The sequence below is a fragment of the Cherax quadricarinatus genome, unplaced genomic scaffold (assembly GCF_038502225.1).
Source record: "Cherax quadricarinatus isolate ZL_2023a unplaced genomic scaffold, ASM3850222v1 Contig2422, whole genome shotgun sequence".
Lineage (NCBI taxonomy): Eukaryota > Metazoa > Arthropoda > Malacostraca > Decapoda > Parastacidae > Cherax > Cherax quadricarinatus.
Genome location: NW_027197448.1, coordinates 34,968 through 61,363, shown reverse-complemented (window position 1 = coordinate 61,363; position 26,396 = coordinate 34,968). Strand labels below are relative to the sequence as shown.

Here is a 26,396-nt window from a genome sequence, read left to right as displayed (position 1 = left end):
TTGATTTTGAATAATTATTTTCTTCTGGTTTTCACACAAGCAGACAGTAACAATAATCCAGTAATTATTTTTTATAGTGGACCTGAAGAAGATAAATTATGTAATATCACAGTTACTACAGATATGATTTTGAAACAAGTACACCGAATGATGAGCTTTTTCCAAGGGTTCTTAATGAGTGCAAAATGGAACTTTGGGAACCATTTACTAATATTTTTAATATACCTCTTTAAATAGGTGTAGTGTCTGATATGTAGAAGATGGCTAATGTAATTCCTATTTTTAAATCAGAGGACAAATCGTTACCGTCAAATTACCGCCCAATAAGCCTGACCTCAATTGTAAGCAAATTACTAGAGTCAATTATTGCTAGTGTTATAAGAAGTCATCTTTATAAGCATAATTTGGTTAATGATACTCAACATGGATTCACGAGAGGCCATTCTTGTCTAACTAATTTACCAATTTTCTTCAGTAAAGCTTTTAAGGCCGTTGATCACGATAAAGATTTTGATATTGTTTATTTAGATTTTAGTAAGGCTTTTGATAGAGTACCGCACCAGAGACTGTTAAAGAAAGTGGCAGTTCGTGGCATTGGGGGAAAAGTGCTGTCATGGAGAGAACCATTGCTCATCAACAGGAAGCAGAGAGTGTTCATAAATGTGGTTGATAAGTAAGACACATGTGCAACAGTTAGGTTTCTTTATTCTGAAATGTTTCGCCTACACAGTAGGCTTCTTCAGTCGAGTACTGAAGAGTTTAGCAGAAGCAGTAGAAATGTGAAGACGATGTAATCAGTCCATCACCCTTGAACACGTAGCTTAGAGGTGGTCAGTCCCTCAGCCTGGAGAAGAGTTATGCTCCATAGTCTGGAACAATGTGAAGTTTAAGCAGAAGTGTATCCGACTGAAGAATCCAACTGTGTAGACAAAACGTTTCGGAACAAGAATACCTAACTGTTTCATAAGAGTCTTATTTATCAACATCACGGTATTTTATATGATTGTCTTACTCACAAGTGCATTATATCTCAATTGTATTGATAAAGTCCCAAGCGGGAAAAAGTTTTCTCAATGAAGTTCACTCACGTTGCATTAGAGTTTCTTTCACACAGTTGATGGCAATGTATAACGTATTTGCAACAATGAGATCTCTAGTCAGAACATATGGACAAGTTAATCATATGATTTCTATGCCCCCAAAGCATTCTTCCTCAAATGTCAAAAGTCTCAGATACCATTTTTTAAGTGCCACAAAAAAAGAGAAATATGGAAATTGGAATTAACGTCATACAAGAACTGTTCAGATAAATGCCAACTGTGCAAACAACCAAGTTGAAATTTGGAGAAAATAACTTTAACCAGACTCATGTACACCAGCCCTTGTTGGAATGTATTGGAAGGCAGGTTAGCCAGTGCCTGAAGCTGTGGCAGATCTGTTGCTACGAAACTGTTCAGGAAAGCAGGTATAAACTGGGCTGAAATTCACAAATTTGTGCAAAATCAAAAACTGTGAAAATCAATCGTCTATCTCAAACATGAACGACAGTCTTAACGAATATGACGATGACAATGAAGACGATTATTAAATGCATGTCATACATTTTATGCATAATTTTCATTGTTTCTGCAACATGTTCAGAAATTTACAGGCAATTTATTTGATTTTCAATGGAATTTTCTTCATGAGATACAATTTTCTTCTACAATAGTTTGGAAATACTACTTATATTACACAAAAAAATATTTGTATATATTAAAACATTCTGTAAATTGTTAAAGTTGTTTCGAAATGAAACAGGACTTATATTTTGTCAAAGGAAAAAAGGAAAATTTATCATTATATTTGTTCTCTACATAAGGAGATGAATGGTGTGAAAGTTATTGAACTGGCTTTTTTTTCAAAGTTAATAACAAGTGTAGTGTAATATAAATATCCAACAGTTTTCAATGAGAAAAATATCAAGACATAAGCTTCAAGTTATGAGTTGTTTCCTCTCAGTGCTCAGTTAAGAAAACGAAATTTTTTAACGTAGTTGGAAAATGAAAACATAAACTTTCCGACTTTAGGTATGTATACATTGCACAAAATCATTATGAACATTCTTTCATCACTTCTCTTCCCTGGCCCTCTCCACTTCCTACATGGTAAAGAATCACCAATACTACTGGCTACTGGACTTCTTCGTATTCCATTATTACCTCCCTATACCAGTGCATGCCTGATTCCCTGTTTTCCTCTCTCTCTCCAGTTCCTTCCCCTCCTTCCACAATATCTGATAAAACACTATATTCTTGTTCTCTTCATCCCATTACTAGTGTCTGGTCAAGTGACGTGGAAAGTGTGCAAAAAAGATAACTACATTTCGGGAGGTAGTTCAGTTAATTGAAAGTGGTGATTACATTGAATACCTGAACTTATAACATAAAGGATTGTGGAAGGGCACAGTTGTATTGAAGGGAGAGTTGTGATGAGTGTAGAAAATACCTCATTATATAGCAATGGGAGTTGTGGTGTTTGTGTCTGAGCTGTAAGCATTAAAGCTACAGTTCTTTATCAATTGATAAAGAACTGTAGAGCCCACCGTATATGTATGAAATGAACATACACATAATTCCAAAGAATAATATAATAATATCTTTATTTACTACAAGTACATGTACAAGGTATACAGGCCTAGATGACATCATTGACATACTACTATATAGAAAGCTGCTTGTTATGCTGAGTATTTAGGGCAAATTTGGTCAGTTGTGTCCCTGGATGCAACCCACACCAGTCGACTAGTACCCAGGTACCCATTTTACTGATGGGGAACGTAAACAACCAGTGCAAAGAAACACGCGCAATGTTTCTACCTCGCTGGGAATCATCCCCGGACCCTCACCTTGTGAAGCGAGAGCTTTAGCCACCAAGCCACGGGGCACCGTGGTGTAAAGTAGAATTGTAAATTATTAAATCTGCATTTCATGACCAATTTCTACCATAAAAAATAAGCATTCAGTACATGAATATAGACAAAATATGAATGTCTTTGGTGAAGAAAATTTGAGAAAAAAATTCAATACAATATTTTATATTTAAGTGCTTCCGTTCGATCTATCTGTAGATCAGTGTTCTTAAGAAGTAAATTGGTTCCATAGTTAATAACTTAGATGAATAAATTCGAGGATCCGTAAGAATGTTGGAAGTCAAAAGCAGCTTTCTTGTTACAAGTTCCATATTTCTTTGCAATTACCCACAATTCTCTTGCTGTATTCAGGAAGGAATTTGGAAAGATCCTCAGTTTTGTTCCTGTTTTGCCACTGTTGATGTACGTGTGTGTGGTTGGCACCAATAGCCTGGTTGATCAGGTTAACAACTGGGCCGCAGTGGAAGTGAACCTTACAACTGACTGCGGGTAGCCAACAATTCACTAATTGCAATAATGCCCCGGATATGAAAGTTCAAAGTCCACTAGTAATTTAATGAGCTGAAAGGTTTACATGTATTAAATTATCTTCCTATACTATAAATTGAAAGCAAGACTGATGTGATTCATATTAAATTGAGCAACAAATATACTCACTCTAAGACTGCAACCTTATTCCTGTTGTGACAACATTAAGGGTATTTCTCATAACAAAGATGCTATGATACATACTTTTGCATCAGTTTCTTTAATAATTCAACACAAAATTATACCGTACATACCCTTGTAGTCAACAGCGTTGATGTAATATTCCTCAGAGTTGAGATAATCTTTAATATCATCATAACTCCAGACTGGTGAACCATCTTCATTGAGTGTTTCAGCTATATAATGTAGGAGAGAGCAGCCGCGTTTGTCTCTGATGGTTCCTGGGAGACCGTAAGACTCTAAGAGAGTCTTGACTCCACCTTCTCCACGGTAGATCCCCACTGACGCTGCTCTGAACACTTTATTTATTCTCTGCTGGAGTACCTGAAGGCAAAGATACACTTATTTACTTTATAAACTTTGCAAATCTTTACTTTTAAGATAGATGAGTAATAAAATTAAAGTAAATAATATATTTTTTTGTTAAGTTTAGTGAAGCTTATTTTGAAAGAAATGTTTCATTAAACAAAGTTATATTTACGAATTTCATTTTAGTGGATAAAGAAAGCAGGAAAAGCTAAGGAAAATTATTTGATATTTGAAAGGTCATTGTCATGCCTTCCTTTAAATCATGAGATAGTATCCTACCCTCAAATTACTATCCAGTCAGCCTGACGTCAATAGTGTGAATACAGTCAAAAAGGAATTATAAGAGATATAATTTGAAGCCATGTTGATGATCATATTGTGTACAGTAATACTGAGACATCTTTACCTGTACTTGGTAAAATTCCAAGGACTATCTTAGACACATTTTGCACAATTATGCACTGCTGGTTTTTTCCTCAAATTTTCAGTGAGATTCAAATCGTTTTTACAAGGTTTGTGATAGTTTTTGGTGCCAATTATATTTTAAAAAATAAAAAGAAATTGCTTAGTACAAAATGAAATTGTTGAACGTAATTTGTTTAAAGAACATAATAAGGTATTTCATAAGGGATACCTGGAAGAAGTTGCCTCTATTTTTTCTTCCTCCTTCTTTATGATTATATTTTGCTCATTACTTGAAAATGCCTTATCCAATCTGCTTAAAGTTATCAACACATTTGTACTGTAATGAGATCAAAATCTGAAGAATAATTGACTTTTCACGTGCGCTTTGGCCAAAGTTGTTATTCCCATTCCCAGGATCCTGCAATATTTAAGACTATTTCCAAAATCTTAAGTTACGAAGTTATAGAGGTTCATAAAAGTTGCTAAATAATACGACGAAAGCAAAGAACAAAATTCCAATGTGTTGTTGCAGTAAGAGATTTTTGTTCTCGTCACACGACGTTAAAAATCTCAGTTTACCTCTTCTTATTGACTGAGGCGTCTTATGGTCTACTAGTATAGAATTTTATAAATTTCGTTTTCATGCTAACTGATTTGGGTAGGTAGAAAAAACATTAATAAAATATCGAGAAATCGTTGAAATTCATGGTATAACTGGAGAATGATTTACATGATCGGATTCAAATTTTCAACAATGGTTGGCATAAGTCTCAATTTACCAATTTTATTGAATTAATAATGATATTATTTTCTCTACAATTACTAACAAATGCTACTCCAGAATCGCTTAAAACATTATTGACTATTCATTTTAAAATAAGGATGATGATTTATTACTTTAGTCACAATAAATGCAAATTAAAATTTAACTGAAGTAGTTAAAGATCTTGGAATCAATGGAATAACATCAAGTACTGAAAAATGCCTTTTCTGATCGGCTTCAAACTTTTACCATTGACGGGCTTTATTAAAACACAGCTTGTCACTCATTTGTGGCCGCCATATTGGATTTTCAAAATGACTGCACTTTTAATCATTTTACTTACATGTACTTGTATAAATAGTATAATTATTTTTTTTGTTAATATTTGCGGACTAATCTATCTTCTTAGTAGAGTAACTTTGAAAGTAAGTCTGGGTTCCAAGGTAACTGTGTATTCACTTTCAGCGGATATTTACATAAGCAGTGACTTAAATCCTTGTAGATGTTTACTTAATATTGTGGCTTTCTTTGGTGCTCTCTAACTGTGGTTGTTTCTTTTCAGTAAATCAAGAATGTTTACTAAGAGTGAAGAACCAGAAGCCATTAAACTGATTTCCAGCAATAAAAACCCAAACAGTGGACCGTGCTAGCAAAGGAGCCCTTATGCACTATACAAACACAGAATTATATCAAATGCTGCTATATATGGAAAATGAAAGAGACAGTCTACAAGATGGAGAATACTCTCGCTTTGGCATAGAACTGACAAATGTTGAACACATTTTGGCAAATTCATCCTCGCAGAAGGACGTCCTATTAACAACAGCAATTAGCTTCTCCTCAGTCCTATAACGGGTTTTAGTGACGCCCAAATGTCCTTTAAAGAACGAATTGTGAGCGATTTTCTGGACATAGGTCTGAATTTTTTAAAACGGCTCTAAGAATGCAAAAAAAGAACACAAGATTCACAGGACAACTAATTGGTATCGAATTTGGTATTCAAAAGCCAAAAATATGGAACACATAAAACGAGTCAGAGATTATATGTAATGTGACATTTCCACAAGCATCCACACAATGAAAAACACAGGAACAGAAAATAATACACTTGAAAAGTACATTAACTGTTCCCTAAAAATCCCTTTTCAAACGCAGAGATAATTAAGAATCGAGTAAGTGTACTGGCAAGAGTCAGGTAGAAAGTTGCAAGAGGGTAGAAGTAGTAGAGATGGTACAACTGTGGTAAGAAAGGTTGGGTTTGATACAGCTCTGTCAGCCAAAGTATATATAGGGGGCTCTGTAATGGACATGTACATCAGCAGTATGAAAATACTATTTCTGCCAGACATTTTGTAGGACTGTGTTACTGACTGCAATTAGAGCAGCCTCTATACACTTTTGTCATCATAAATATTCTGTAACGACTAGCATTGTCTAAGTGAACTTCATAAAGTGTGCAATATAGTCTCTGTGATGGACACGTGAGTTTTTATGGTGGTCAAGGTTGCAGGTGTTCTTTTGCTCATGGATCCTAACATAAACAGATATCGATTCCCTTACATATAGCTTGTCCTCTTCTCCTCCTTCCTCATAGTATTGTGTATACTCTTGCGATAGTGACAGACTAGTGTATACTCCTGAGATAGTGACAGACTAGTGTATACTCCTGCAATAGTGACAGACTAGCGTATACTCCTGCGACAGTGACAGACCAGTGTATACTCCTGAGATCCTGACAGACTAGTGTATATTCCTGAAATAGTGACAGACTAGTGTATACTCCTGAGATAGTGACAGACTAGTGTATACTCCTGCGATAGTGACAGACTAGTGTATACTCCTGAGATACCGACAGACTAGTGTATATTCCTGAAATAGTGACAGATTAGTGTATACTCCTGAGATACTGACAAACTAGTGTATATTCCTGAGATACTGACTGACTAGTGTATATTCCTGAAATAATGATAGACTAGCGTATACTCCTGCGATAGTGACAGAATAGTGAATACTCCTGCGATAGTGACAGACTAGTGTATACTCCTGAGATAGTGACAGACTAGTGTATATACCTGCGATAGTGACAGACTAGTGTATACTCCTGCGATAGTGACAGACTAGAGTATAGTCCTGCGATAGTGACAGACTAGTGTATACTCCTGCGATAGTGACAGACTAGTGTATACTCCTGCGATAGTGACAGTCTAGTGTATACTCCTGAGATAGTGACAGTATACTCCTGCGATAGTGACAGATTAGTGTAAACTCCTGAGATACTGACAGACTAGTGTGTATTCCTGAGATACTGACTGACTAGTGTATATTCCTGAAATAATGATAAACTAGTGTATACTCCTGCGATAGCGACAGAATAGTGTATACCCTTGCGATAGTGACAGACTAGTGTATACTCCTGAGATAGTGACAGACTAGTGTATACTCCTGCGATAGTGACAGACTAGTGTATACTCCTGAGATACTGACAGACTAGTGTATATTCCTGAAATAGTGACAGATTAGTGTATACTCCTGCGATAGTGACAGACTAATGTATACTCCTGCGGTAGTGACAGACTAGTGTATACTCTTGAGATAGTGACAGACTAGAGTATACTCCTGCGATAGTGACAGACTAGTTTATACTCCTGAGATACTGACAGACTAGTGTATATTCCTAAAATAATGACAGACTAGTGTATACTCCTGCGATAGTGACAGACTAGCGTATACTTCTGCGATAGTGACAGACTAGTGTATACTCCTGAGATACTGACAGACTAGTGTATATTCCTGAAATAGTGACAGACTAGTGTATATTCCTGCGATAGTGACAGACTAGTGTATTCTCCTGCGATAGTGACAGACTAATGTATACTCCTGTGATACTGACAGACTAGTGTATATCCCTGAAATAGTGACAGACTAGTGTATACTCCTGCGATAGTGAGAGACTAGTGTATATTTCTGAAATAGTGACAGACTAGTGTATACTCCTGCGATAGTGACAGACTAGTGTATATTCCTGCGATAGTGACAGACTAGTGTATTCTCCTGCGATAGTGACAGACTAGTGTATACTCCTGTGATACTGACAGACTAGTGTATATCCCTGAAATAGTGACAGACTAGTGTATAATCATGCGATAGTGACAGACTAGTGTATATTCCTGAAATAGTGACAAACTAGTGTATATACCTGCGATAGTGACAGACTAGTGTATACTCCTGCGATAGTGACAGACTAGAGTATAGTCCTGCGATAGTGACAGACTAGTATATGGTTTAGAAAGACACGTAAGCAAACACTATAACATATTTATTAGAAAACGTTTCGGTCCTGGGACCTTGATCACTTCTAACATACAGATGTATGTATGTATAATGTTCGCCAAGACCGTAGTCCTGGCACGGGTCTCAATCTTGCGATGACCCGTCTCTGGCTCCCGAGGGAGAAAGGTTTCTACAATGATGCGACATATGCTGCTCAAGCACTCTTCTGGTCAGTTCAACTGGTGCATCTCATAAGCGACAACACCGTATGTACTCCTAACTATGGACACTAGCGAGGAGGAGGATATGTCGTTATCACAGGTAACAGCTTGTCTGGTTCGTTGACTCCATGGTACACTAGTGTGGCCGCAGTCATCTCTGGGTCCTCTTCGGGAGGGAATATCACTCCTAGTTGCCTGCGGAGTGTCTCAGTAACTTCGCACTCCAGAAGATAGTGTGTTAGGGGCCGCTGGACAACGTGCTGACAGTACTGGCACATCTCCTCCTCAGCCTTGTCTACCATCATCTTGGCTGTGGGAAAGCCCAAACGAAGCCGATGGATGGCGGTACACTGCGCTCTGGACCAGCTTCTATCATATGGAGGGGGTTCTCCCTGAGTCGCTGCTCGGTACCACTGTTGAGATGGGGTATCACCTAAGACCTCCCCCATAAGTTTCATGGCTCTGGCAGCCACCAGTTTGGTCTGTCGTAGGCTGATTGGGACAGTAATCCCAACATGTGGATAGTCTGTTGCTGCCTTGGCTGCATCATCTGCCGCCTCATTTCCCCGGATGCCAGCATGGCTGGGGATCCAGTTCAATGTCGATCTGTTACCCTGAACTTCTAAGGCTGTCATTATGCTCAGGATCGATGTGATGAGGTGAACATTGTCCTGTGGTTGAGGATGGGAGAGGGCATTGATTGCAGAGGTGGAATCAACATGTATGACAGGTCGGAGTCGATGTCGTAGGGCATGTGACAATGCCTGCTGAATCGCCACCAGCTCAGCTTGAAGGATCGTGCAGTGGTCAGGGAGTCGCCAGCCTTGTGTGTGACCATTGTGGTACAGTCCAGCTGCTGCTCTCTTCCTGTCAGGGTCGACAGAACCATCTGTGAAATACACTGCACATGTGCCTCCCTCTGCCAGTGCCATGCTTGTCTCAGCATGATTGCTGAGGGTGTCTTGACTGCAGAGACGCTTAGAGATGGGTAGCTGCATGATGCAAACATCGGCTGGATCTGGGCGCCAGGGAGGTGGTGGATGGTACCCAGCAACAGGAAGGTCACAACTCTTCTCAAGGAGTAGTTGTATAGGCAGCAGCTTCCGCCCAGCAGCACAAAACGAACGAATCCAGGAGTAGTCCGTGAAGAGTGTGGGATCTTGTGACATGGTTGTCAATATCCGTCTCCTTAGTGGGGTACCTTGCTGCCGGTGCAGAATCGTGGCCACTTTGCAGGCGTTTATGTATCTTACTCTGTCAGCCAAGGAAGGAAGCCGGGCCTCAGATCTGAGACATACTGTGTTGGTCCAGATGGGGGCCCCAAGCATAGTTCTTATCGCCTGATTTTGTACGACCTCCACCCTTTGCCTGCTCTGCGGGAAGAGATGAGCTAACGCCGGTGCACCGTAGTCAATGAGCGAGCGTATAGCTTGTATATAGTACAAGCGAAGTACATCTTTGCTTGCCCCTGCACGGTGCCTCGTCATGGCTCTCATGGCGTTGAGTCTGAGTAGAGCACGTGACCTGACATACTCGGCCTGTTTCTGAAAGGTCAGCTTTTTATCAATGTAGATTCCCAAGTACAGGTAGGAGCCTGTCCACTCAAGTTCTATATCCTGAATACGTAATCTATTCACAGGATCTGGTCCCTTGAACATCATTGCAAGAGATTTCTCGGCCGAGATCTTGAGGCCTAGTTCCTTGCAAGACTGCGTAATTAGGTCCAAAGCTCTCTGAGCCTGTCGTTCTAAATTGCCTTTCCCATTCACTACGAGTGCAAGATCATCAGCATAGCTGAGGAGCTGTGTACCACTATGAAAGGGAAGGCTCACAAGTTCCTGCATAAGGATGTTAAACAGGGTAGGACTGAGCACACCTCCTTGTGGCGTACCGTTTTCCAGGGTTTTAAAGGAAGAGTAGTGTCCCTGAAAGCTGACACAGGCCTGCCTGCCCCTAAGGTAGGACTCTATCCAGGCCAGGAGGCGTCCTTTGATTCCCTTCCGAGCTAGTATTGCCAGAATTGCTGTGGGGCTGGCTAGCTCAAATGCCTTTTCAAGGTCGAGGTAGACGACAATACTAGGTTTTTTGTTACTATCAGCAATCTGGCTTAGTAGAGTGGTTATGCACTCTGCTGTACCCACTCCTTTGGTGAAGCCAAATATGTGATGATGAGAGGGTCCAAGTTTCCATAGGAGGCGGTTTAACACCATCCTCTCAGCAGTCTTGGCTAAGCAGCTGGTCAGCGATATGGGTCTCATACTGCCTGGGTCCTTGGGCTTTGGAATTGGTACGATGGTAGCTTTCTTCCAAGCTGCTGGGAGTGTCCTGGCCCTCCACGACTTGTTAATGACGTCTAGTATGGCCTCCCATCCACTCTGCCCAGCCCGTGCAATCATGGAGTATGTAACACCATCGATGCCCGGGGCAGTGTCACCTGTGTTCTTAATGGCACGTCGGAGTTCCAAGTCCGTGAGGTCTTCATCAGTCACATCTTCCGACTCACATGCAGCTTGTATCGTTAGCTGGCGCTGTGGCAGAAGATCCGTCTGTATATTCCGGATGTCCTGTGGGAGCTGAGTGGAGGCTCCCCTGGAAGTGAAAAGCTCCACTAGTTTCTCAGCTTCCTGGGATGGGTTCGGGTGTGCTGGTGGCCTCGGCTTGCTCTTGCCAGTTGCTATGTTGAGCTTGCCCCATATCTCAGATAAGGTGGTGTGATGCCCGAATGTTGAGCACCACTCCAGCCATTTCTCAGTTTTTACTCTGAGAGAGACTCTGCGGGCATGCTGCACAATGGCTCTCAGAGTATTCCTGTTCTCTGCCGTAGGGTTACGCCTGTATAGCTTCCTAAAAGAGTTGATGCGGTGGTTCTGCTCCCGCACCTCGTCGTTGTAGAACCACCAGTCTCTTTTGTGAGTGCGTCCTGCGGACTTCTTTGGAATTGCGCACTCTGCTGCCTGGATGAGAACAGTGATTAGCTCCTGTTCAGCCGTATCACAGTCTTCAGATAGAGAGTATGTGGACCACCAGTCATGAAGATAATCCTGGAACACCTTCCAGTTGGCCCTCTTTACGTCCCATCTAGGAGGCAGCACAACTGTGGGAGGCCTGTTGATGTTGAAGGTGGTGATCACTGCAAAGTGGTCACTGACAAGGTGAGGATGAGTTTCCCATGTGGCTCCTGCTGCGAGTTGTCTTGACCCGAAGGTAAGGTCGAGGCAGCCACCCAACAGGTGTGTGGGGTCTCCATTGTTTAGCAACTTTACCTCTGGAATATCGTGTAGGAGCATTGCTATGTGTCTGCCAGCAGCATTGGTTGCTGAGTGAGAGTGCAGCATTGGGTGATGTGCGTTGAAATCTCCACCCACAATAATACACTCAGTGCGTGCTAGTGCGAGGAGCTCTGCAATGTCGAGGGTGTGTCTTGGGTTCTTGTAGATGTTATAGATGGTAATGGGCGCCCCAGGTATGTGCACAAGGATGGCCTGTACCTCGACATCCTCCCCACAGTCCACAGGGTTGGCTATAACCTCGTGAGGTATTGTATTGGATACAAATACAGCTGTGCCTCTGCAGTGAACGCCCGGGTCCATGTGCCGAAAATACCCAGCAAAACCGGGTAGTCTTGGGCACATAGTCGGGACAGTCAGAGTTTCTTGTAGCAAGACGATGTCAACCCGATCCCGAATTACTGCCTCCAGCAAGAGGTGCTGTTTGCCCCTCAGGCCCTGAATGTTCCATTGTAGGACCTTGAGGGTGTGATTTGGTACCGAGGTTATTCCATCGCTGTTGTTTCCTGAGCTGGAGACTGAGTCCTGCCCGCTCTGAGAACCTGCAAATTCATGGCATCCACTGTCTCCTCTTCGGTCAGAAAGCACACTCTCAGGAGCGTACTGACCATCTGCCGGAATGCGCTCTGTTGTTCCGTGGAGTTGATTGTGTTGCAAATAAGATCCGTGAACACCTTGATGAGTGCTACGAGATCCTCCCTGGTGAGGGCCTGCTTTGGAGTTGGGTTCGAAACAGTGGATATTATCTGGGCTGTTGTGGTCTGTAGGGACTGCTGAGGGTTGGATTTCTTTATTGTATGCACCGTGGTCTGTTGCTGTATACCAGGTTGGGTAGCCGGGATCTGCTGGTGAGGTGCCAGTTGAGTCTGCAAAGCGCCTGTGCCGGGTAAGGAGTGCCTGCGTTGTCGTGCTATGGCCGGTGGGGGCTCGTTTAGTGCCGCCTGCTGATCGCATTGACCAGATGCACCCTGTTGACGCCTCCTGTTCCTCTTGTTTCTGTTTCTTCGTTGAGGTAGGGGTGCAGGAGGTTCTTGACCTTGACGCCTGGTTGAGGCTTCTAGGGTTGGGAATTCCTGGGCATTGACTTGGGTTAGCTGCTGAGAGATCTGCGGTATGGCAGGGTTCTCTGCACCCATCGTTTGCTGAGAGTGATGATCCGTCGTAGCCTGTTGCCGAGTTTTTGGCGTCTTCCAGACTTCTTGAATTCTGGCGAGCCTCTCGGGGCATCGAGGATTCCAGGCATGGTGTTTCTGCCTGCAGTTCGGGCATTGTGGAGTGGGTGGCGATGCATTTTTCAGCTTGGTGATGCATTCCTCGGTAGGGTGGTGCTGGCTGCAGACACCGCAGATTACTCTGTTCGGACAGAGTGCACCCAGGTGTCCATAACGCTGACACTTGAAACAGCGAACTGGTTCTGCTGTGAAGGTCCTGACATCGTACCTGCCCCAAGAACCGAGGTCCAGCTGGGATGGCAGTGGTCCTACATGCTGAATGAGGACCTGTCGGGTTGGTGCATTGCCTGCCGTCTTTGCCTTGAGACGTTGAGCTGACACCACACTGGGGTGAGCTGCTACTGCCTCGATGGGCATCATCAGCGGGTATCGCATCACTACACCCTTGGTGATCTTCTGCCGAGAGTCCAGTTCCTCCAGGGTGAATGAGCGATCTGTCTCCATGACTCTCTTCAAGGTGGTATACATTTCCTTGTTGAGAGGAGTCAATATTGGTTCTCCCCTCAAGTTGAACCATATCTTGAACTTCAGGTTGTGTCGTGATTCCAGGTATGAAACAACCCCATAGTGGGTTCTGTGGTCCCCGTAAGACTTCACCTTGAATTTGCCAGGTCGGTTGAGCTGGTTTGCCTGCTCCTTGGACGGACGGCGCTTCTTCTTGTTGTCCACAGTGTTCCATCCCTCTTGGTTTTCGGGGGGTGGGGTGTTTATTTCCTCACCTGTTTCTATTGTCGCTGGCTCCATGGTTGGAACTGTCAGATCTGCTACAATGTGAGCAGGATCTTCCTCTTCCTCTCGCAACTTCTTCGCTAGAATTTCGCCCCACATTTCCAAATCTTAGTCCTCCGTCGTGTTCATGGAGCATCGTGGTCTCTTCTTTTCGGCAGAAGCCATGTGCCTATCTTGTGATAAGGTAGTGAACTCCGTGAACTGAGTGTGTAGGACGTCCAGGAAAGGAAGTTTGTCATCCTTTTCGAGTTCAAGTGTAAACTTTATTGATGGTTCGGCTGCATTGATCTTATTCAGAAGAACGTGGCTAATTTCGTTGCACTAGTACACCAAACAGAGACTAGAATGAAATTAGCCTAGAGTCATTCACACCACCGTATGTCCTTAGATAACGAGTACAACATCCAGTTCCGCTGGATGCGCTACTCTTAAGGATTCTACGAGCCAGTGAATTAAGGCGTCATGAGTAATCGCCCACAAAGAGGCAGGCCAAAACAGCATGGGTTCGAATCCTTGGCTAGTCCCAAGGTTCGTAGGTTCGAGTCTCCTTCGACCAGAGATTAGTGTTTGTGAATATTTCGTCTGTTCTGCGAATTCTAAACATTGTAAAAAAATCTCCCGTCGGTCGATGCATGCAGGGAATGAAATGAAATAGCTAATGCCACCAGCCTGAAGGCTGGCTGCCTTGGATCAAAACGTCTAGCGTTCGCTGGGCGTCAAGGCATTGGACCAGTGTGGTTCGGTGGTTAGAGTACTGCGTACCTTGTCCCAAGGTTCGTAGGTTCGAGTCTCCTTCGTCCAGTGATTAGTGTTTGTGAATATATATATATATATATATATATATATATATATATATATATATATATTGTTGTGTCCCTGTCCAGGAGACCCAAGGAATATTTGTGATTAATGTACATTATTTCCTGTTCATTTAATACTATATTGCCGGTAATATTGTTAGTAGTTGTTAGGTAAGACACATATGCAACAGTTAAGTATCTTTATTTCGAAACGTTTCGCCTACACAGTAGTCTTCTTCAGTCTAGTACAGAGAAGTTGATAGAAGCAGAAGAGACGTGAAGACGATGTAATCAGTCCATCACCCTTGAAGTTTTGAGGTGGTCAGTCCCTCAGTCTGGAGAAGAGTACTGTTCCATAGTCTGAAACTATGTGGAGCTGAAGTGACAGGTGGTGGATTTCTTTGTCATTTAATCGAATCTGATATGGTTTTTGAAGTGTTACAGTAGCCTTGATTTGAAATGATCTAGATTTATATTCAGTAAGATGGGAGTGCTTCTATTAGGACATTATTGAAGGTCTCAGCTGTGTATCTGTCATTCGTTCGTTATTTTCTCACTTGATTTATTGCACTTGAATCCAGTGATTATTAGAGAACTTTTGTGCAATCTAAACTTTTACTTGTTCTCAGACAAGTCTGTCAAGAACGGTATCCCTAGAAAGATATATCTTTGTAAGTAAGGTTAAGAACATAAGAAAGGAGGAACACTGCAGCAGGCCTGTTGACCCATACTAGACACGTCCTTCATAATCCATCATACTAACAGAATATTTGGGCGTTTTTATAAATACATACATGTAGGGTAAAGATGGATTAGTGGAAGTAAATTTTTTGATTAATTCATCTTTGCCTTTCAGTAGAAGTTTTATTGTTTTATTGAAATTGCTGTTAATGGTTTTCAAGGATTTTTTCTAAGTTTAGAATAGGTGTCACTATCATCTAAGAGATTATTCATTTTATCTTGGCAATCAATTTCTTCATAAATACTATTGCATTATTTTTATCTACTTTAGTAAGGAACAATTTTTTATTATTGATAAGTGTATCGTAAGACTTAAAGAATCTCTGAGGGCAATTGGGAATATTTTGTTTTAACATGGAGCTATGAAGATTGAGTCACGTATGCAACATATGAGAATCTTTACTAAGGAAACGTTTCGCCACACAGTGGCTTCATCAGTCCAAGTAGTAAATAGAGGAGGAGTTTGAGGTAATCAGTCCTTCAGCCTGGAGTCGATGTGTTCAGTCCATCAATCTGGTAGAATGTACAGCATAGGGCCGTAGACGAGGCTTATATAATGTTGTCAGGTGAGTCGAAGCAGAAGGCGGGGTCACAGTGGTATCATCTAGGATTCTTTTTATCAAAATCCCATATGTTGCATAAGTGTCTCAGTCTTCAAGTTGTTGGTTTTCAAAACCATTCATCACAACATAGAGCTATATACCATTCCCTTACTAATATTAATTTCATCAGTGGATAAATCAGAAGATTTTTCAAAGATACAAAAGGATTTTGCAATTTCAACATTATTAAGATTTTTTGAAGTTGCAAAAACTTAGACCAAAACTTAGAGCAGCCATTGTATTTTTATCTAACATTTCATCTGATAAGTTAATTACAAAACTGTTATTAGCATGCTTTGTCCAATCACTGTTTTCAACATAATTGATAAATCATTTAAAATTGCTAGAAATACTTTTTACAATCCAAAAGGGACAACCAGCCTTATTCAGCTGAAAAAATGTTGGTTCTCCCTTACCATGAAAACTTGGTTGATATGCCTTCTCTTCGTAAGACTTTTAATATCAAAATTATATTTAAAAATCTTCATACAGTAACAAAACTTTTGATGAAGAATTCCTCTCAAAATGCTGACGGATATGTCTATAAGATTCCTATAAAAATTTGTGATAAAGTTTATTACGGTCAAACTGGTAAAAGTCTCGAACTATGATTAAAACAACATAAATACAGCATTAGAACTGGACAAGATTCCAATGCGCTATTTATTCATGTGAGAGATTTTAACCATCCAATTGATTTTCAAAAAGTTGAGAAAGTTGTATCAGGCAAGTCCATGGTCGACAGAAATATAATTGTACCATGTTTCATAAAAAGCAGTTTTGAAAATAATATGAATATTTCCAGTGGTTTATATAAATTAGATACATTTACATGAATAATATTTAGGAAGAACTTAATAATCCATAAAACAATTAATAAATCTTAAATCTTGGGTAGAGTACTAGGGTTGGGCAAATATTTTTTGTTAGTGGGATGTATCGTGAAGGACCTGCCTAGTATGGACAAACAGGCCTGGTACAGTGTTCCTCATTTCTTATGAGTTGGGTGTCGTCACGCATCAGGTGTTGCTTTGTTGTGGGATGAGATGGTGAGGTGCGTTCTCGACCCTTTATATGCCTTCGTTTGATGTATTGTTTTTATACTTCCTTGACAATGTGAGAAGTCACGAAACGCTTGGAATTTCACTATTCTTTCACAGTGGTTGTATTTCATATATATATATATATATATATATATATATATATATATATATATATATATATATATATATATATATATATATATATATATATATATATATGTATATATATATATATATATATATATATATATATATATATATATATATATATATATATATATATATATAATGTGTGTGTGTGTGTGTGTGTGTGTGTGTGTGTGCACTCACCTATTTGTGGTTGCAGGGGTCGAGTCTTAGCTCCTAGCCCCGCCTCTTCACCTGTTGCTGCTGGGCCCTCTCTCTCCCAGCTCCATGAGCTTTATCAAACCTCGTCTTAAAACTGTGTATGGTTCCTGCCTCCACTACGTCATTTTCTAGGCGATTCCACTGCCTTACAACTCTATGACTGAAGAAATACTTCCTAATATCTCTCTGACTCATTTGTGTCTTCAACTTCCAATTGTGGCCTCTTGTTTCTGTGTCCCCTCCCTGGAACATCCTGTCTTTGTCCACCTTGTCTATTCCACGCAGTATTTTATATGTCGTTATCATGTCTCCCCTGACCCTCCTGTCCTCCAGTGTCGTCAGGCCGATTTCCCTTAATCTTTCTTCATAGGACATTCCCCTTAGCTCTGGAACTAACCTTGTCGCAAACCTTTGTACTTTCTCTAGTTTCTTGACGTGCTTTATCAAGTGTGGGTTCCAAACAGGTGCTGCATACTCCAGTATGGGCCTGACATACACGGTGTACAGTGTCTTGAACGATTCCTTACTAAGGTATCGGAATGCTGTTCTCAGGTTTGCCAGGCGCCCATATGCTGCAGCAGTTATCTGATTGATGTGTGCTTCCGGAGACATGCTCGGTGTTATACTCACCCCAAGATCTTTCTCCTTGAGTGAGGTTTGCAGTCTTTGGCCACCTAGCCTATACTCTGTCTGTGGTCTTCTGTGCCCTTCCCCTATCTTCATGACTTTGCATTTGGCAGGATTAAATTCGAGAAGCCATTTGCTGGACCAGGTGTCCAGTCTGTCCAGGTCTCTTTGAAGTCCTGCCTGGTCCTCATCAGATTTAATTCTCCTCATTAACTTCACATCATCTGCAAACAGGGACACTTCTGAGTCTAACCCTTCCATCATGTCGTTCACATATACCAAAAATAGCACTGGTCCTAGGACCGACCCCTGTGGGACCCCGCTCGTCACAGGTGCCCACTGTGATACATCATTACGTACCATGACTCGTTGTTGCCTCCCTGTCAGGTATTCTCTGATCCATTGCAGTGCCCTTCCTGTTATATGCGCCTGATGCTCTAGCTTCTGCACTAATCTCTTGTGAGGAACTGTGTCAAAGGCCTTCTTGCAGTCCAAGAAGATGCAATCAACCCACCCCTCTCTCTCGTGTCTTACTTCTGTTATTTTATCATAAAACTCCAGAAGGTTTGTGACACAGGATTTGCCTTCCGTGAATCCGTGCTGGTTGGCATTTATACTCTTGTTCCGTTCCAGGTGCTCCACCACTCTCCTCCTGATAATCTTCTCCATAATTTTGCATACTATACACGTCAATGACACAGGTCTATCACCTGGTCCTTGACTGTTGTCTTCCTCCTAATGTGGCTATACAGCAGTTTCGGGTCAGATTTGACTTTCGATTCTATGTCGTTTTCATACTGTCGCTGGGCCTCCCTCCTTATCTGTGCATACTCGTTTCTGGCTCTTCTACTAATCTCCTTGTTTTCCTGGGTCCTATGCCTCCTGTACCTTTTCCATTCTCTGTTGCACTTAGTTTTTGCCTCCCTACACCTTCGGGTAAACCAAGGACTCGTTTTGGTCTTCCTATTATTTCTGTTTCCCTTGGGAACAAAACTTTCCTCTGCCTCCTTGCACTTTGTTGCCACATATTCCATCATCTCGTTTACTGATTTTCCTACCATTTCTCTGTCCCACTGAACCTCCTGCAGGAAGTTTCTCATACCTGTGTAGTCCCCCCTTTTATAGTTTTGCCTGTCCCCTTCAGTTCCTGTTACCTTCTCCACTTGTAACTCTACTATATAATCAAAACTCAGAACCACGTGATCGCTAGCTCCAAGGGGCCTCTCGTAAGTGATGTCCTCAATGTCTGAACTGCTCAGAGTGAACACAAGATCCAGTCTTGCTGGCTCATCTTCCCCTCTCTCTCTGGTTGTGTCCCTGACATGTTGATGCATGAGGTTTTCAAGTACCACATCCATCATCTTGGCTCTCCATGTTTCGGGACCCCCATGTGGCTCCAGGTTTTCCCAGTCGATCTCCCTGTGGTTGAAATCGTCCATTACCAGTAACTTTGCTCTGCTCGAGTGAGCTCTTCTTGCCACCCCAGCCAGTGTGTCCACCATCACCCTGTTGTTTTCTTCGTACTCCTCTCTTGGCCTCCTGCAGTTCTGTGGTGGGTTATACATCACTCCAATGACTACTTTATGTTCTCCGGACTGAATTGTACCTACAATGTAGTCTCTTTCTCCAACCATGTCCATGCCTTCCATTTCCTCAAATCCCCATCGGTGTTTTATGAGCAGTGCAACCCCTCCTCCCCCTCTACTCCTTCTATCTTTCCTCAGGATCTGATATCCCGTTGGGAAGATTGTGTCTGTTATTGTCTCAGCGAGTTTTGTTTCTGTGACTGCTATGATGTCTGGGGATTTTTTCACTGATTCTTTCGTTCCACTCCTCATGTTCATTCGTTATTCCATCCGCGTTTGTGTACCAAACTTTCAGTTTCTTTTCTATCTTTGTGGTCATGCAAGAATATTGGGGTTGGGGGAGCGAGAGCCTTGGTGGGGGCCTATATGGGGCTGTGGTGTAGGTGGGGTTTTGATGATGGGGGTGGGGTCAGAATGCCCATAAGGGCCCGCTGTTGGGGTGAGGTTTGTGATATGGGGGTTGGTGGCAGAGGGAACAGTGAGTGGGTTGTAGTATAGGTTGCTCAGTTGCGTTGGGAATGTCGCGGTTGGAGTCTTTTGGTGGGAGATTCTGTGGGGTGTGTTTGCCCTTCCTCCTGTGTCTGGGTCCTGCTCATTTTCGTCATTGCCTCTCGTTCCTCCGTGCATCTCTGTACCCTCTCTTTCAGTGTAGTCCTTTCTTCTTGTGTTCTGTCGCGGTCGAGGTATACTCTCTGGTACCCCTGTTTGTCCCTCAGTCTTGCTTTCTCTTGCAGAATCCTGGTTCGAACTGATTCTTCCTTGAAAGTTACTCTGACAGGCCGTATCCTTCCACTCGCAAACCACCCAATTCTCTGAAAATTTGTCACCTGGGTCATATCGCCCTCACCTATTGTTTTCATGATGCCTTCAATCATTTTTTTCTCCTCCTGTTTTATTTCTTCAAAGTTGTCCCCCTTGGCTTCTTGGAGCCCGTACACAAAAACTGACCTCGCCCTTTCCTCCTCCCACTGAGTCTCCATCTGCTTCCTCTGAGGCATTTTATTTCCTTCCATTGACATGTTCGTGCCTTCAGTCCCTGTCATATCTGAAACTTCTATTCTCAGTGAACTGTCTTTCATGACCAGCTGTCCCTTGCTACTGCAGTTGGCTGTTAAAATCCCTGCATATAGTATACCTTCATTGTCTTCGGACCTATCATTTGATCTTAGTGTGCTCCTCGTCTTTTCCCTGGCCCCACGTGGGTCTGATAGGGCCTTCGTGTACGGCATGTCTCCGTTGTTGCTTACCGTCCCCTTGTCTGCACCTGACATTGAATTTCCTGATGTCACATCTGAATTGTCATTTGTCTCTCTAATCTGTTTCAGGCTTTGCAGTTTCTCTTCTAAGCACTGTATCCTAGCTTCTGCTGCTAAGACCTGTACTTCCCACTTCCTGCACTCTTCAGCTATCCGCTCCTCCATTTTCTTACCAAGCTCTACTATCTTCCTTCCCCACTCTTCCTCCCTTTTTTGGAGCTCTAACTCCCAGTCTTTCCTCCCTGGTTCGTCTACCAGATCTCTGGTCTTCCGTCCTCTAGGGCCACCCATTTTTTTTTTTTTTTTTTTTTTTTTTTTTTTTTTTTTTTTTTTTTTAACACAGACAGAAGGCTAGAGGAGGGAGAGGGTGCGAGGGGGAGAGAGAAAGGGTAGAAAGAGGGAGAGAGAGAAGAGAGAAAGGGTAGAAAGAGGGAGAGAGAGGAGAGAGTATGGGGGTTAGGGATAAGACCAAGGGGGAGAGAGAGAGAAATGTGAGATGGGAAAAAGAGAGGGAGAGGGAGAGGGAGAGAGAGAGAGAGAGAGAGAGAGAGGGAGAAAGGAGGGTGAGGGAAAAGGCTATGAGAGAGAGAACTGGAGAGATGGAAAGAGAAGCCTATAGAGAGAGAGGAGGGTGAGATATAGGGTTATGGGAGTGAGGGAGAGAGAGAGAGAGAGAGAGAGAGAGAGACAGAGAGAGATAGAGAGAGAGAGGGAGAGAGAGAAAGAAAGAGAGAGAGAGAGAGAGAGAGAGAGAGAGAGAGAGAGAGAGGGAGAGAGAGAAAGAAAGAGTAGGGGAAAGGGGAGGGAAAAAGGCTATGAGAGAGAGAAACGTGAGGGAAGGGGAGAGGGAAAGATAGGAGGGAGGAGGGAGTGAAGGCAAGAGCGGAGGAGGGGAAAGGTCTGTGGGGGAGGGAAAGGTGTGTGGGGGGGTGAGGGGACGCGGTCAAATTCCAAGGATCAGCTGTGTGTACTCACCTAGTTGTGGTTCCAGGGGTCGAGACTCAGCTCCTGGCCCCGAGTGTATGTGTGTGCGTGCGTGTGTGTGTGAGCACGTCAGTTGTTTATATGTCCCAGAAATACAATTCACCTCTGTGTATCCGTAATACTAATAAGATACCATTAACACTGAGAGTAATTCTAATAATTATAATACTAGCGTGTGTTAACAATTCATTCTTTCACCTTTTACTACATGTGTACCCAATACTTGCTTCTCAGATTGTACTGTCTTTGTGTCCTAAAACATTATCTCTCGAAACTGTTGTCAGGGCTGTAGTCCCATTAGCCACGACCTAATAATCCTCCTGCCTATTCCTTGCTCCTACAAATTTTATCTTCCTACTACTGCTAGGTGTTGTGTGTATGATAATCGCTCTGGAGCAGGGTTTGTGATAGCCAGCTACCAGTGATCGTAGGGCCGGCTCTACCACTCAAAACTTCCCGCCAACCACAAACAGGTGATTTGTACGTTACTCCTCAGAGGGGACGTCCATCCAGATCCTCACGATTTTTTTTTTTTTTTTTTTCTTTTCTCGTTGCCCTTTTGACACAGGGATTGACAAGGTTAAGGATCCCTAGCTTTATTGACAGCTATTTACAGGTTAAGGATTCCTAACTTTATTGGCAAGCTAAGAGCTGTTACCTACATCAGCTCATTTGAAAGCATTTTTATTGTTATGAGACATACAAGTAGGAAACAGGATGAAGTTGGAGCCATCTGTGGGCCAGCATTTTCATTTGATCAACTGACTTTATCTCGTTGACATCATTATCCTGTACGAATGTGTTCCATACTCGAGTCATCCTGGGTATGTATGATCTCAGATGGAGTGATGTTCTGGAGAAGGGTACAGCCAGAGTGAAGTTGCTGCTTTCTGCCCGTCTTGTGGCATAAAAGCTTGTTTCACGCTGTCCTCGAAGTGGATCCAAGTGTGGTATTTTGACAATATTGGCCTTGTACATAACAGTAAGGCCACCCACATCCCTCCTATGTTGAAGGCTCTGCTGAAATGACAGATCTATCCAGGATGGGTCCAGGCGAGAGATGAGACGTCTTGCTCTGTTCTCTACTCTGTCAAGCAGTCGCAGATGAGAGGGGGGGGGGCAGGCAAACCAAGAAAGTGGAGCATACTCAAGGTGCGAGCGTACTTGTGCCTCGTACAGGATCTTGCAACCCCTACTGTCAAGCAGATGGGAGATACGGCGAAGTGCTGTAAGCTTCCTGGCTGCCTTGTTTGCAAGATTTACAACATGGTTCTTCATGGTTAGTTTGGAGTCAAATTTCACCCCAAGGATATCAACTTCTTCTCCAGTGCAAATGTTACTTGCCATCTATTTCCCCAAGCTGATATAGCTCTCAGCTGGTGATTGATGTAGCTTAGAGCAGCTGGCATTTCTTCTCTTGGATAAGTGAATGTCAGTGTACAGTCGTCTGCATATGCATGTGATTCTGGGATGAGATGAAGAAGGTCGTTGAAGTAGACATTCCATAACAATGGACCCAGCACGCTTCCTTGTGGAACACTTGCCCCAATAGGATGTCTTGCTGATTCCGTTCCATTGAGAACTACACTTAGAGATCTACCATGAAGGTAATCACTGAGGAGACATAGCGTAGAGCCTGCAATTCCCAGTGCTTGAAGTTTTTATAAGAGGCCCTGGTGCCACACCCGGTCGAAAGCGCCAGCAATGTCCAGTGCTACCACACAGCTGACTTTGGATTCATCCAGTGACTGGTGCCTCTTAGTGGAGAGGTTTAACAACAGATCAGCAGCAGAGTAACCTTTCCTGAAGCCATATTGACGATCACAAAGTAGTGAGTGGTAGTCAAAAAACTCTGTCATTTGTCTTGAGATTATTGTCTCAAGGATCTTACCAGTGATTGACAGGAGTGACACTGGTCTGTAGTTGCTGATTTCTGCTCTGCTCTTCTTTTTGTGAACAGGGACTACATTTGCCTCTTTCCATGGAGAGAGCCATTTACACTGTACTGCTACTTTTATAATTTACACTTCACTTTTGGTAAGTACACTTCTTATTTGTGATGACACCCAACCTGTTATGGCGGCGCTACTTCCTCAGGCCTACTGCTGCCACCACCTCCGCTTATATATATTTATGTATATGTATGTATGTATATATATATATATATATATATATATATATATATATATATATATATATATATATATATATATATATATATATATATATATATATATATATATATATATATATATATATATATATATATATATATATATATATATATATATATATATATATATATATATATATATATATATATATATATATATCCCCTTTCTGGCTAGCTTGTTCACGCTGTGTGCTACATCACAGTTTGTCGTTAGCCAACCTCTCTTAATTCTATTTGATCTTTTCTCTTTAGTCACTCGCTTTGTACTTTGTATATTTGTAACAATGTGGCAACAAGTGCCAACTAGGCCTCAACGAAGTGGCACTTTGAAATTTTGTTGTATAATTTCAGGCTTTCTCTCGCCTTTACTTTATTTATTTTTGCTAATACTTTGGTTATCACTTGTAGGGTTGTTCACTGACGTTGTCACTAACACTGGTTGCTTCTAGCTGCTAAAACACGCCCTAAAAGCACTAAGATTCTCGGAGCCTGGCGCTTGTGTGTGTGTGTGTGTGTGTGTGTGTGTGTGTGTGTGTGTGTGTGTGTGTGTGTGTGTGTGTGTGTATGTGTGTGTGTGTGTGTTGATGTGTATGTTTGTGTGTTTATTCACCTATTTGTGGTTGCAGGGGTTTATTCATAGTTCCTGGCCCCTCCTCTTCACTGATCGCTACTACGTCCTCTATCTCCCAGCTCCATGAGCATTTTCGATCCTCGCCTTAAAATTATGTATGGTTCCTGCCACCAATACGTCACTTGCCAGACTATTCCACATCATGACAACTCTGTGACTAACATCTCTTTAACTCATCTGAGTCTTCATCTTATAATTGTGACCGCTTGTTTCTGTGCCCCATCTCTGGAATATACTGTCTCTGTCTACCTTGTCCATTCCTCGCAGTATTTTGTATGTCGTTACCATGTCTCCCCTAACCATCCTGTCCTCCAGTTTCGTCAGGCTGATTTCCCTTAACCTTTCTTAGTAGCTCGCGTACTCAACCCACACACTGAGGTCCGGAGTTCGAATCTCCGTTACGGTTGGATAACATAGGCCAAGTTCTCCCATCATTATAAAATGGGTACGTGGGTGTTAGTCGACTGGTGTGGGTCGCATCCTGGGACAAAACTGACCTAATTTGCCCGTAACGTTCTGTATAACAAGCGACTTTCTACATAGTAGCATATCATTTGATTAAGCAATATAATTGTTATTTTTTATTATGCCAAAAATATTGCCCCTTAACTAGAGTATATGCAATTAGAGACACATACTTACATTTAACACCCGACTGATCAAATTATTGTCAGGTATCTCAGTTCCTTCATTTTTCTTTACTGAGATAATCTGTATAATGTCCTTCTTTGCCTGGATGTGCGCCTCTACATAGGCGTCATGACGGTTGTCAGTCTGGCGCAGCAATGTTTTCACTCGGTCTGTCTTCCCATCAATAATAGCATTCCTTAATAACAGCGTATCCACATTCTGAGGAAAAAACATCTAATATTCAGTGTTCTTGAACAGCACGTCATATTTAACTTGAAAAAAATATACAAAATAGACTGAGCATAATGGTGTGTGTGTTAGTTACCGGTGCCAAAGGCACTTCTCGATAGCCATTTGGTCTATGGGGATATATATATATATATATATATATATATATATATATATATATATATATATATATATATATATATATATATATATATATATATATATATATATATATATATATATATATATATATATATATATGCAATAAGATCACAGTAAACAGGTGATTTCAGAATATGCAAAACAACCACTCTGATAATGAGTAGTCACGAAAGCGCTTGGAATTTCTCTATTCTTTCAGAGTGGTTGTTTTGCATATATATATATATATATATATATATATATATATATATATATATATATATATATATATATATATATATATATATATATATATATATATATATATATATATATTTACATATATACATATTTAAATATATTATTGTGATCACGAACGAGTGGTATTGAACAATAACACTGCTCTAGCCAAGGACTCGAACCCATGCTGCTTTGGCCTGCCTCATGGTGGGCGAAAATGCATGACACCCTAATCCAATGGACCATACGATCCTTACGAGTAGGGTATCCAGCAGAACTGCATGTGGTACTCCCTACCCAAGGACACACGATGGTGTGGATGACTTTAGGCAAATTTCATTTTAGTCCCTCTTTGGTGTACTAGTTCAACGAGCAGTATTTTATATTATTGTGACCACGAACGAGTGGTATTGATCAATAACAACACTGAACTTGCCAAGGACTCGAACACATGCTGCTTTGGTCTGCCTCATGGTGGCCGAAAACGCATGATGCCCTAATCCACTGGACCATACGATCCTTAAGAGTAGG

At 41.8% G+C, this 26,396-nt stretch overlaps 1 long non-coding RNA gene across 1 annotated transcript; it reads right to left on the bottom strand.

Moving 5' to 3' along the window:
* Positions 1 to 385: 385 nt before the first annotated feature.
* LOC138851852 (uncharacterized) lies at positions 386 to 25,474 on the bottom strand. The gene is made up of 3 exons (XR_011391453.1): positions 25,269 to 25,474; positions 3,694 to 3,943; positions 386 to 869 (listed from the first exon to the last, which is right to left on the bottom strand). It is a non-coding gene; the product is annotated as an uncharacterized lncRNA (long non-coding RNA).
* Between the last annotated feature and the right edge of the window lie 922 nt (positions 25,475 to 26,396).